Below are 13640 nucleotides of genomic sequence, written 5' to 3'. Positions count from 1 at the left end.
TTATTTTTATCCTTCTCCTCCAGGGAAAGGCTGGAATTTGTGTGCGTGCAATGAAAACTTAGATGCACTGGAAAATCAGATGTGATTTTATTGCCTTGAAAGCCTAATACAATGCTCCATTGCCACTTTTCTAGATCTAAAATTTAAGGACAAATTTTTCTCAAGAATAATGAGAGCAACAAATGCATGTAAAATTACAAAAAATAAAAAATGCAAGAAAGGGCAACAACCTTAAGGGCACTTCAGACAATATTCATGCAGTGTCTTCTTTCCTCCCAATCTGTGTTTTTTTTTATTCCTTTTTCTTATCTCATTGTACTAGCTAGGACTTTTCAGTACATTGTTGAACAGGAATGATGAAAAAGACATCCTCCCCTATTTTCTGGCCTTAGAACAACAGCATTCAGACTGTCACTATTAAGTGTGACGCTAGCTGTGGATTTTTTGTATATTCCTTTTGTTAAGTTAAGGAAGCTCTTTTGTATTCCTTATTTTGAGAATTTTTGTCATGAATGGTCATTGTTGTTGTTAGGTTCAGGTCCAACTCATAGTGACCCTATGCACAACAGAATGAAACACTGCCTGGTCCTGTGCCATCCTTACAAACATTGTTACGCTTGAGCTCATTGTTGCAGCCACTGAGTCAATCCACCTTGTTGAGGGTCTTCCTCTTTTCCGCTGACCCTGTACTCTGCCAAGCATGATGTCCTTCTCCAGGGACTCATCCCTCCTGACAACATGTCCAAAATATGTAAGACACAGTCTCGCCATTCTTGCCTCTAAGGAGCATACTGGCCTCACTTCTGCCAAGACAGATTTATTCGTTCTTTTGGCAGTCCATGGTATATTCAATATTCTTCGCCAACACCACAATTCAAAGGCGTCAACTCTTCTTTGGTCTTCCTTATTCATTGTCCAACTTTCACATGCATATGATGTGATTGAAAATACCATGGCTTCGGTCAGGCGCACCTTAGTCTTCAGGGTGGCACCTTTGCTCTTCAACACTTTTAAGAGGTCCTTTGCAGCAGATTTGCCCAATGCAATGCGTCTTTTGATTTCTTGACTGCTGCTTCCATGGCTGTTGATTGTGGATCCAAGTAAAATGAAATCCTTGACAACTTCAATCTTTTCTCCGTTTATCATGATGTTGCTCATTGGTCCAGTTGTGAGGATTTTTGTTTTCTTTATGTTGAAGTGTAATCCATACTGAAGGCTGTGGTCTTTTATCTTCATTAGTAAGTGCTTCAAGTCCTCTTCACTTTCAACAAGCAAGGTTGTGTCATCTGCATAATGCAGGTTGTTAATGAGTCTTCCTCCAATCCTGATGCCCCATTCCGCTTCATATAGTCCGGCGTCTCGTATTATTTGCTCAGCATACAGATTAAATTGGTATGGTGAAAGAATACAACCCTGACGCACACTTTCCTGACTTTAAAACAATCAGTATCCACTTGTTCTGTCCAAACAACTGCCTCTTGATCTATGTAAAGGTTCCTTATGAGCACAATTAAGTGTTCTGGAATTCCCATTCTTTGCAGTGTTATCCATAGTTTGTTATGATCCACACAGCCGAATGCCTTTGCATAATCAGTAAAACACAGGTAAACATCCTTCTGGTATTCTCTGCTTTCAGCCAGGACCCATCTGACATCAGCAATGATATCCCTGGTTCCACGTCCTTTTCTGAAAAAGCCAGCCTGAATTTCTGGCAGTTCCCTGTCAATATACTGCTGCAGCCATTTTTGAATGATCTTCAGCAGAATTTTGCTTGCATGTAATATTAAGGATATTGTTCTGTAATTTCCACATTCAGTTGGATCACCTTTCTTGGGAATAGGCATAAATATGGATCTCTTCCAGTCAGTTGGCCAGGAAGCCGTCTTCCATATTTCTTGGCATAGATGAGTGAGCACCTCCAGCGCTGCGTCTGTTTGTTGAAACATCTCAACTGATATTCCATCAATTCCTGGAGCCTTGTTTTTCACCAATGCCTTCAGAGCAGCTTGGACTTCTTCCTTCAGTACCATTGGTTAATGATCACATGCCACCTCTTGAAATGGTTGAATATTCACTAATTCTTTTTGGTATAATGACTCTGTGTATTCCTTCCGTCTTCTTTTCATTCTTCCTGCGTCATTTAATATTTTCCCCATGGAATCCTTCACTATTGCAACTCAAGGCTTGAATTTTTTCTTCAGTTCTTTCAGCTTGAGAAACACCGAGCGTGTTCTTCCCTTTTGGTTTACCATCTCCAGCTCTTTGCACATGTCATTATAATACTTTATCTTCTCAAGAGGCCCTTTGAAATCTTCTGTTCAGTTCTTTTACTTCATCAATTCTTCCTTTTGCTTTAGCTGCTCAACGCTCAAGAGCAAGTTTCAGAGTCTCCTCTGACATCCATCTTGGTCTTTTCTTTCTTTCCTATCTTTTCAGTGACCTCTTGCTTTCTTCATGGATAATGTCCTTGATGTCATTCCACAACTCATGTGGTCTTCGGTCACTAGTGTTCAATGCATCAAATCTATTCTTGAGATGGTCTCTAAATTCAGGTGGGATACACTCAAGGTCATATTTTGGCTCTGGTGGACTTGCTCTGATTTTCTTCAGTTTCAGCTTGAACTTGCATATGAGCAATTGATGGTGTGTTCCACAGTCGGCCCCTGGCCTTGTTCTGACTGATGATATTCAGCTTTTCCATCGTTTCTTTCCACAGATGTAGTCAGTTTGATTTCTGTGTGTTTCATCTGGCAAGGTCCATGTGTATAGTCGCCTTTTATGTTGGTGAAAGAATGTATTTGCAATGAAGTTGTTGGTCTTGCAAAATTCTATCATTCGATCTCCAGCATTGTTTCTATCACCAAGGCCATATTTTCCAACTACTGACCCTTCTTTGTTTCCCACTTTCGCGTTCCAATCACCAGTAATTATCAATGCATCTTGATTGCACGTTCGATCCATTTCAGACTGCAGCAGCTGATAAAAATCTTCTGTTTCTTCATCTTTGGCCCAAGTAGTTGGTGTGTAAATTTGAATAATAGTTGTATTAAATGGTCTTCCTTGTAGGCGTATGGATATTATCCTGTCACTGACAGCGTTGTACTTCAGGATAGATCTTGAAATGTTCTTTTTGACGATGAATGCAACACCATTCCTCTTCGAGTTGTCACTCCCAGCATAGCAGACTATATGATTGTCCGATTCAAAATGGCCATAACCAGTCCATTTCAGCTCACTAATGCCTAGGATATTGATGTTTATGTGTTCCATTTCATTTTTGATGATTTCCAATTTTCCTAGATTCGTACTTCGTACATTCCAGGTTCCAATTATTAATGGATGTTTGCAGCTGTTTCTTCTCATTTTGAGTCATGCCACATCAGCAAATGAAGGCCTCGAAAGCTTTACTCCATCCACGTCATTATGGTCGACTGTACTTTGAGGAGGCAGCTCTTCCTCAGTCATCTTTTGAGTGCCTTCCAACCTGAGGGGCTCATCTTCCAGCACTATATCAGACAACGTTTCGGTGCTATTCATAAGGTTTTCACTGGCTAATGCTTTTCAGAAGTAGACTGCCGGGTCCTTCTTCCTAGTCTGTCTAAGTCTGGAAGTTCAGCTGAAATCTGTCGTCCATGGGTGACCCTGCTGGTATCTGGATACCGGTGGCATAGCTTCCAGCATCACAGCAACACACAAGCCCCCAAGGTAAGACAAACTGACAGACATGTAGGTCATTGAACCTTGTTAAATATGTTTTCTGCATCTGTTGACATGATTGTATGATTTTTTAAAATTCGGTCTGTTAAAAATTACGTTAAATGATTTAGTTTTCTTGTTATGTCTCTATCTGGGTTTGCTATTAGGTAATGCCGCCCTCACTAAATGACTTGGGAAGTGTTCTCTCTGATTCATATTCTGGAAGAGATTGTGGAGAATTGGTATTACTTCTTCCTTTGATATTTGGTGGAACTCACCAGTGATCGTTTGGTGTGTTCTTTTTTTTGTGAGGGTTTTCATTATTGATTAAATTTGTTTAATAAAGGGTATTCAGGTTATCTTCAGTATGGATTGCACCTCAACATAAAGAAAACAAAAATCTTCACAACTGGACCAATAAGCAACATCATGATAAATAGAGAAAAGATGGGCATTGCCAAGGATTTCATTTTACCTGATTGCACAATCAACACCCATGGAAGTAGCAGTCAAGACATTAAACAACGCATTGCATTGGGCAAATCTGCTGCAAAAGACCTCTTTAAAGTGTTAAAAACCAAAGATGTCATTTTAAGGACTAAAGTGCGCCTGACCCAAGCCATGGTTTCATCGCCTCATATGCACGTGAAAGTTGGAGAACGAGTAAGGAAGACCAAAGAAAAATTGATGCCTTTGATTTGTGGTGTTGGTACAGAACATTGAATATACCAGGCACTGCCAAGAGAATGAACAAATCTGTCTTGGAAGAAGTACAGCCAGAATGCTCCTTAGAAGGGGGGATGGTAAGACTTCATTTCACATACTTTGGACATGTTATCAGGAAGGACCAGTCCCTGGAGAAGAACATCATGCTTGGTAAAGTACAGCATCAATGAAAAAGAGGAAGAACTCTCAGCAAGATGGATTGACACAGTGGCTGCCACAATGGGCTCAAGCATAACAACGATTGAGAGGATGGAACAGGACTGGGCAGTGTTTCATTGTGTTGTACATAGCAGGGTCACTATGAGTTGGAACCAACTCGACAGCACCTTACAACAACATTCAGGTTATCTATTTCTCCTTGAGTGAGTTTTCGATAGTTTATCTTCAAGGAATTTTATCTAAGTTATCAAATCTGTAAGGAAGTACCTTCTTCCATTCTGTTGTACCCAAGGTTGCTGTGAGTCAAAACCGACTTAATGGCACCTAATGACAACATCTTCTTGAGTGCTCAAAGCTTTAGCTTGTGGGATTGTCTCAGTGAAATTGCATTAGCATCATGAAGTAAATTCTCAAGTCAAGTAGGTGAATAGGTGATAAATCTTTACCATAGTTTCTCACTATTAGGGTGTGAGGAAAGCCTGACAACTCATTTGCTGCATCACCATCAGCTGTATCTTGTCCTGACGGAGCGGGCCAAGCAGCATGTCTTCCTTTATTGATACGAAAAGTCAGCAACTATTTGGTATTACAAATGTATCGGTTTGTGATTTGGGAGGAACACAACAGCTAATGATGATGACATATAGTTCCTATACTATAATTTCAAACTTTTAAAGTTGTCTTAATAACAAAAATTTTAAATTAATGTATTTTGGATACATTTTTTCTTGCATAACATCATGCTATGATTGTAATTTTCAGCTCTGGCTTTGGCTTTACAAAAGACCGATATTACCATTTCCCAATGTGAAATATGGCCAAATGCATATTCCGTGCATGTTTAGAATGCACACATGTGCACACACACACACACTAGTACATACACTCACTAATACATACACACACGCACACACGCCTCATTATCCCAATGGATCTAAACTCCCCACATTGAAAATAATCCCTCTGGATTGCAAGCAGTTCTTTTGTTTATATACGAGGTCTTTTTCATCCTGAAGTTCACAACAGCTGGGTCAAAATGGATCCCAAATAGCAGCTGCCAAACTATTTTCAGATACCCAGTACTCCCATCTGATCCCTAAGTCTTGAATCTGGTGTATATTATCCAAAATCTCACTTTTCTTTTGAATTCTCTTGCAGGGACCCCTCAGCACTTTTGGTGACTGTGTACATTCATCCATTTCTTGGTTCACAGAAAGACAGGGCAATCACAGAGCTTTCCTCCAATGTCTGGGACTCATTTCACTTCTTTTTCATTTAGGACTTCAAGTTCATTTTTCTGAATATGACGACACTAAATTAGCAGTGGTTTAAACAATATAACTATCACCTGTCTTTCAGTTTGTCATACTGTGGTGGCTTTTGTGCTGCTATGATGTTGGAAGCTATGCTATTGGTATTTCAAATACTAGCAGGGCCATTCGTAGTGGACAGATTTCATCAGAACTTCCAGATTAGGGCAGACTAGGAAGAAAGGCCTGGCAATCTACTTCCGAAAATTAGCCAAGGAAACCCCTAAGAATCACAACAGAATAGTATCCAATAGAATGCTAGAAGATGAGCACCCTAGACTGGAAGCCACTCAAAACACACAGGGACCACAACAATGGACTGGAGCAAGCCAATAATTGTGAAGGTAGTACAGGAATGGGCAGTGTTTCGTTCTGTTTCACATGTGGTCACCATGAGTTGGAGCCAACTTGATGGCAGCTATTAACAACAATAATAAAACAAGATAAAGACTCATCTCTTTTTTATGTAAATAGAGTCTGGAGGTGGATTGCTCAGGGTAGAATGATGACTCCATGGCTCTTGTGGCCTAAGCTCCTTCTTTCTTTTTGTTCCACTATCCTAATCATAGAAACCGTGGTGGCATAGTGGTTAAGAGCTATGGCTGCTAACAAAAAGGTTGGCAGTTTGAATCCACGAGGCACTCTTTGGAAACCCTATGAGGCAGTTCTACTCTGTCCTATAAGGTCACTATGAGTCAGAGTCAACTTGACGGCAATCAGTGGGGTTTTTATCTTAATCATGCTTGTTAAAGTTGAGGATCAGCAAAAAAGAGGAAGACCCTCAATGAGATGGATTGACACAGTGGCTGCCACAATGGGCTCAAGCATAACAACGATTGTAAGGATGGAGCAGTACCGGGCAATGTTTCATTCTGTTGTAAATGGGGTCGCTATGAGTTGGAACTGACTTGACGGCACCTAACAACCACAACAACATCCTAATATATCCTCAAGGTCATCATATGATCCCAGAAGGCCGTTGGAGCTCCAAACGTGACTTCTACCTTGGAGGCCAGAAGGGGGAACAAAGGAAGAATCAAGAGTGCACATTCTCCCTTTCAATGAAAGTTCCTAGAATTACCACACAGTATTTTTGTTTGCAAAACTGTGACAGAGGCATGTTTTATTTTCAACCTGTTCTCCCTTCCTTGGAAGTGGAACATCTCATTTTTAGCTAGAGTACCTGGGTGGTATAAACATTTAAGCACTGGACTACTAGCCAAAAGGTTAACAGTTCAAACCACCCAGAGGCTGGCCTGGCTGTCTGCATCTGAAAGGTCACAGCCATGAAAACCTTGTGGTGCAGTTCTACTCTGCATACATGGGGTAGCTATGAGTCAGGATTGACTCGATAGCAGCTAACAACAATATATTTAGCTGGGTTCACGAACTAAGGACTGTCTCCCTTGCAGCTATGGTATCCAGCCAATGGAAAGGAGATAGAAATGTCATGTCCAGTGGGTGGATCTTCGAGAAAGTGCCCTTAAGGAAGAGGTCATGACCCTCTTCCTCTCTCCTCTACCTGCTGGCTAAAATGCAGACATGATTGTCATTGCTTCCAAAGACATATTCTGGAGCAATAAGAGAGGGAGCCTGGGTCCCTAACCACCATGGATCAGCCATACCAGCCCTGGTTTGTTTCCAGACTATTTTGTGAGAGAGACATAAACTTCTAGCTTGATTTAGTCACCATTACTTCGGCCATTGTTATAACAGATGAACAAATCTTTTGGACAGTGGGTCTAAATTTAAAGTTTGGAGGATGGAATTGGTAGGAGGCCTGCCCTCTTTGAGGCACTTACCAGATTCTCCAGGGTTTTTTTCTAACTTAATATACCTTTCCACCTTGGCCCTCCCCACACCAAGAGATATCCACCACCCTATGGAAAATAATTTTAAGAATGATATTACTGATTCACACTTATTAGACATGATGAGAACGTGGAGGCAGGAAAGTTAAGGTCAGTTAAACTGGAGGCTGAAGGTCACATGAGCAGAATCAAGGAGTCCAGAGGGAAAGGCGATATGGCCAGAGCTGTTGATAGTAGGCTTGGATTTGCTGAGGCATCTTAGTTTCCTAGTGTTGCTGTAACACAAATACCACAAGTGGGTGGTTTTAGTGAAAAAAAATTATTTTTTCACAGTTCTGGAGACTAAAAGTCCAAATCAAGGACTCACTTACATCAATTCCTTCCTCATTGGTAGCCCCAGGCATTCCTTGGTGATGCTCACAAGTAATCCATCTTCTCCCTTTTGTGTGCTCCCATCTCTGCGGCTATGCCGCTCTTTTTGTAATTCAGAAGTGATGAGATTTAGGATTCACCCTACATCGACAGGATCACAATTGATTGATTACATTACATTAGATTGCATTACAAAAGGTGATTGCATGAGAATAATTTAAATCCACAGATATAGGGGTTTAGGGTTTTAATGCATTTATTGAGGGGTTCACAATTTAACCCATGACAGCATCCACATGGTGTTCTCCAGCAGGCAGTGGCACCTTGGAAGCCTCTGCAGACAAGTTCTGGTGGAAGCCATGAAAGAAAACTGGTGCATCTAGAGAAGACAGTCAACACAAAAATGGACCCACCCTGGGGTATATCCAGGTCTGAAGCACAGCAAGGAAGTAGAGAACCAGGGACAATGAAGGACACTGTCATGGATTGAACTGTGTCCCCCCAAAACATGTGTATCAATTTGACTAGGCCATGATTCCCAGTATTGTGTGATTGTCCACCATTTTGTCATCTGATGTGATTTTCCCATGTGTCATAAATTCTATCTCTATGATGTTGATGAGATGGAATTACCGGTAGTTATATTAATGGCAGGACTCAATCTACAAGATTGGATTGTGTCTTGAGCCAATTTCTTTTGAGATATAGAAGAGGGAAGAGAGCAGAGAGACAGAGGACCTCATACCACCAAAAAGCAAGAGCCAGAAGAATAGTGAGTCCTTTGGGTCCAGGATCCCTGCACTGAGAAATTCCTAGTCCAGGGGAAGATTGATGACAAGGACCTTCTTCCAGAGCCAACAGAGAGAAAAAGCCTTCTCCTTGAGCTGACACCCTGAATATGGACTTCTAGCCTCCTAGGCTGTGAGAGAATAAACTTTTGTTTGTTAAAGTCATCCACTTGTGGTATTTCTGTTACAGCAGCACTAGATTACTAAGACAGAGACCAAGGAAGCAGCAGCCAGAGAAGTAGGGGCAAACTGGTAAGGCGAAGTTCAGGTAGGCAAGGAGAAATGGAGTGGATGCACTAAAAGCTCAAAGTCAAGTGGGACAAAAAACAGCAGAAGAGGCAGTGGATCTGGTATTTAGAAAGCCAATTGTGCCCACAGAGGGAGTGGTTCAGAGGGTTATTGTGAGTGGGACAGATGGTGGTTTCATTAAGTTTAAATCAAAAAGAATCAACAAAAGAGGCAGCTGTGAAAATAACTTTGATGGATTGGATCATTTGCTAGTAAAACAAAGATTATAACCAGCCCTTGCAGTTACACGATGCTGGATGTCTTCCAAGCAGGAACAGCTACGTAATTTGCAGGGCACAGTGCAAAATCAAATTCAGGATCCCCTTTCCAAAAATTATTAATAGTTTCAAGACAGAAACAGCAGAACACTAAAAAAAAAAAAAAAAAAGTGCAGGCCCTTTTGCGTGTGGGACCCTGTGCTACTGCACAAATGGTACGCCCATAAAGCCAGTCCTCTTTCCAAGCAGTTTTCCCTATTCTTTAATTTCAGAGACAGTTTTTAGAGATGATCTAATCCATCCAATTCATTTGAAGAGCATACATTTTTTAGCTGCTAAACATCAGAACACCCATCTTATTTGGGGGTGGAGCGATTCCCCATTTGTTATGGATTGAATAGTGGTCCCCACCCCAAAATATGTGTTGGAATTCTAACCCCTATACCTGTGGATGGAATCCTGTTTGTAAATAGGGTTTTCTTTACTATTAAGGAGGACATATCAGTCTAGGGTGTGTCCTAAACCTAATCACTTCTGAGCCATAAAAAGCATCATAAAAAGAGCAGATTAGACACAGATGCATGCACAAACTGAGGGAGACAAATGCTATGTAAGGATTGCCAAGGAACCAAGGAAAGCCCGGGGCTACCATCAAGGAAAGAGTTGACACAGCCAGGGCCCTGGTTGAGATTTTAGCCTCTAGAACTCTGCGACAATAAATTTCTGTTCTTTAAAGCCACTTGCTTGTGGTATTGGAGTTACAGCAGCACTAGGAAACTGAGACAACATTTATTGATTCAGGTGGGAGGAATGGTCTCCTCCCACCACGTAAACCCAAAAGGGGCAGATAGACATCACAGCTCCAGGCAACAAACGAGTGGGCATGTGATCCAGTCGATCAGGTGCCTGCTCCAAGACTTTCAGTCTTGGGGAGAGATGCAAAGATGTAAGCCAGTTAGAGACACTTTACTATGGTCGTGGCAGAATCAAGAGGCTAGGTGCAGAGGTAAGGAATTATCAGAAACGACACAGGTGTCTGCTGGGACCAAGGTCAGGGTTTCATCCTGGCTTTCCCCGTGATCTGCTCTTACGATCTCCTCTCCTGAGCTTTCCTTGACTGTTACCCATTCTCCAAATATGAGTTCGGGGGAGGGTCTCCAAGACCACCCTGTTGTTGTTAGGTGCCCTCAAACCCGTTCTGACTCTTATGTACAACAGTATGAAATGATGCCTGGTCTTGTGCCATCTTCACAATTGTTGTTATGTTTGAGCCCATTGTTGCAGTCACAGTGTCAATTCGTCTCATTGAGGGTCTTTCTTTCGCTAATCCTCTACTTTACCAAGACCATGCTCAGGTTCAATAATTTGTTAGAAGGACTCAGAACTCAGCATAGATGTTATACTTATGGATGTGCTTAATTACAGCAAAAGGATGCAGGTTAAAATCAGCCATGGGAAAGGTCCTCACATGTCTGTCAGTTTGTTGTACTGCGGGGGCTTGTATGTTGCTGTGATGCTAGAAGCTATGCCACCAGTATTCAAATGCCAGCAGGGTCACACACGGCTGACAGGTTTCAGCTGAGCTTCCAGACTAAGACTAGGAAGAAGGACCCACAGAACTACTTCTGAAAAGAGCTAACCAGTGAAAACCTTAGGATAGGAACAGCAGCAAAACATTGACTGGTATAATGCTAGAAGATGAGCCCCATCAGGTTAGAAGTCACCCACAATACGACTGGGGAAGAACTGCCTCCTCAAAGCAGAGTAGACCTTAATGACATGGATGGAGGAAGGCTTTCAGGACTTTCGTTTGCTGATGTGGTGTGACTCAAATGAGAAGAAACAACTGCAAACATCTATTAATAATCAGAACCTGGAATGTACAAAGTATGAATCTAGGAAGATTGGAAATCCTCAAAAATGAAATGGAAGGTATAAACATCCATATCCTAGGCATTAGTGAGCTAAAATTGGCTGGTATTGGCCATTTTGAATCAGACAATAATATGGTTTACTATGCCAGGAATGACAACTTGTAGAGGAATGGTGTTGCATTCATTATCCAAAAGCACATTTCAGATCTATCCTGAAGTACAATGATGTCAGTGATGGGACAATATCCATGTCTATAAGGAAGACCAGATAATAAGATTATTATTCAAATTTATGCACCAACCACTAAGGTCAAAGATGAAGAAATTAAAGATTTTTACCAATTTCTGAATCCTGAAATTGGACATGCTAACAGGATGTATTGATAATTACTGGTGATTGGAATGTGAAAGTTGGAAACAAAGAAGAAGGATTGGTAGTTGGAAAATATGGCCTTGAGGATAGAAGTGATGACAGAGATCACACGATTGAATTTTGCAAGACCAATGACTTCATCATTGCAAATAAACATTTTTTCACCAACATGAACAGTGACTATACACATAGACCTCGACAGATGGAATACACAGGAATCAAATCGACTACATCTGTGGAAAGAGATGATGGAAAGTCTCAATATCACCAGTCAGAACAAGGCCGGGGCCAACTGCGGAACAGACCATCAATTGCTCATATGCAAGTTCAAATCGAAACTGAAGAAAATTAGAATAAGTTTACGAGAGCCAAAGTACGACCTTGAGTATATCCCACCTGAATTTAGAGATCATCTCAAGAATAGATTTGAAGCATTAAACACTAATGACCAAATTTCAGACAGACACCATACATGAAGAAAGCAAAAAGTCATTAAAAAGGCTAGAAAGAAAGAAAAGACAAAATGGATGTCAAAAGAGACTCTGAGACTTGCTCTTGAACATCAAGTAGCTAAAACAAATGGAAGAAATGATGAAGTAAAAGAGCTGAACAGAAGATTTCAAAGGGTGGCTCGAGAAGACAAAGTAAAGTATTATAATGACATGTGCGAACACCTGGAGATAGAAAACCAAAAGGGAAGAACACGCTCGGCGTTTCTCAAGCTGAAAGAACTGACGAAAACTTTCAAGCCCTGAGTTGCAAAGGATTCTACAAGGAAAATACTAAACAACACAGGAAGCACCAAAAGAAGATGGAAGGAATACACAGAGTCTCTATACCAAAAAGAATTGGTCAATGTTCAACTATTTCAGGGGGTAGCATATGATCAAGAACTGATGGGACTGAAAGAAGAAGTCCACACTTCACTTGAGGCATTGGTAAAAAAAAAAAAAAGACTCCAGGAATTGATGGAATGCCAACTGAGATATTTCAACAAATGGATGCAGTACTGGAAGTACTCACCCTTCCATGCCAAGAAATTTGAAAGACAGCTACCTGGCCAACAGACTAGAAGAAATCCATATTTATGCCTATTCCCAGGAAAGGTGATCCAATAAGTGTGGAAATTTTCAAACAATATCATTAATATCACACTCAAATAAAACTTTGCTGAAGATCATTCAAAAGTGGCTGCAGCAGTACATTGACAGGGAACTGCCAGAAATACAAGCTGGATTCAGAAGAGGAAGTGGAACCAGGGAAATCATTGCTGATGTCAGATGGGTCCTGGCTGAAAGCAGAGAATACCAGAAAGATATTTACCTGTTATTTTATTGACTATGCAAAGGCATTGAACTGTGTGGATCATAACAAATTATGGATAACAATGCAAAGAATGGGAATTCTAGAACACTTAATTGCGCTCATAAGGAACTATTTATGGATCAAGAGGCAGTTGTTCAAACAGAACAAGGGGCTACTAATCGATTTAAAGTCAGGAAAGGTGTGCATCATGGTTGCATCCTTTCACCGTATTTATTGAATCTGCATGCTAAGCAAATCATCCAAGAAGCTGGACTATATGAAGAAGAATAGGGCATCAGGATTGAAGGAAGACTCATTAACAGCCTGTGTTATGCAGATGACACAACCTTGCTTGCTGAAAGTGAAGAAGATTTGAAGCACTTACTGATGAAGATCAAAGATGACAGCCTTCGGTATGGATTACACTTCAACATAAAGAAAATAAAAAGTCCTCACAACTGGACCTATAAGCAACATCATGATAAATGGAGAAAAGACTGAAGTTGTCAAGGATTTCAGTTTACTTGAATCGACAATCAACACCCATGAAAGAAGTCAAGAAATCAAAAGATGCATTGGGCAAATCTGCTGCAAAAGACCTCTTTAAAGTGTTGAAAAGCAAAGATGTCACCCTGAAGACTAAGGTGCACCTGACTCAAGTCAGGGTGTTTTCAATTGCCTCATATGCATAAGAAAGCCGGACGATGAATACGGAAGATC

The sequence above is a fragment of the Loxodonta africana genome, chromosome 5 (assembly GCF_030014295.1).
Source record: "Loxodonta africana isolate mLoxAfr1 chromosome 5, mLoxAfr1.hap2, whole genome shotgun sequence".
Lineage (NCBI taxonomy): Eukaryota > Metazoa > Chordata > Mammalia > Proboscidea > Elephantidae > Loxodonta > Loxodonta africana.
Note: the sequence above shows the minus strand (reverse complement) of the source record.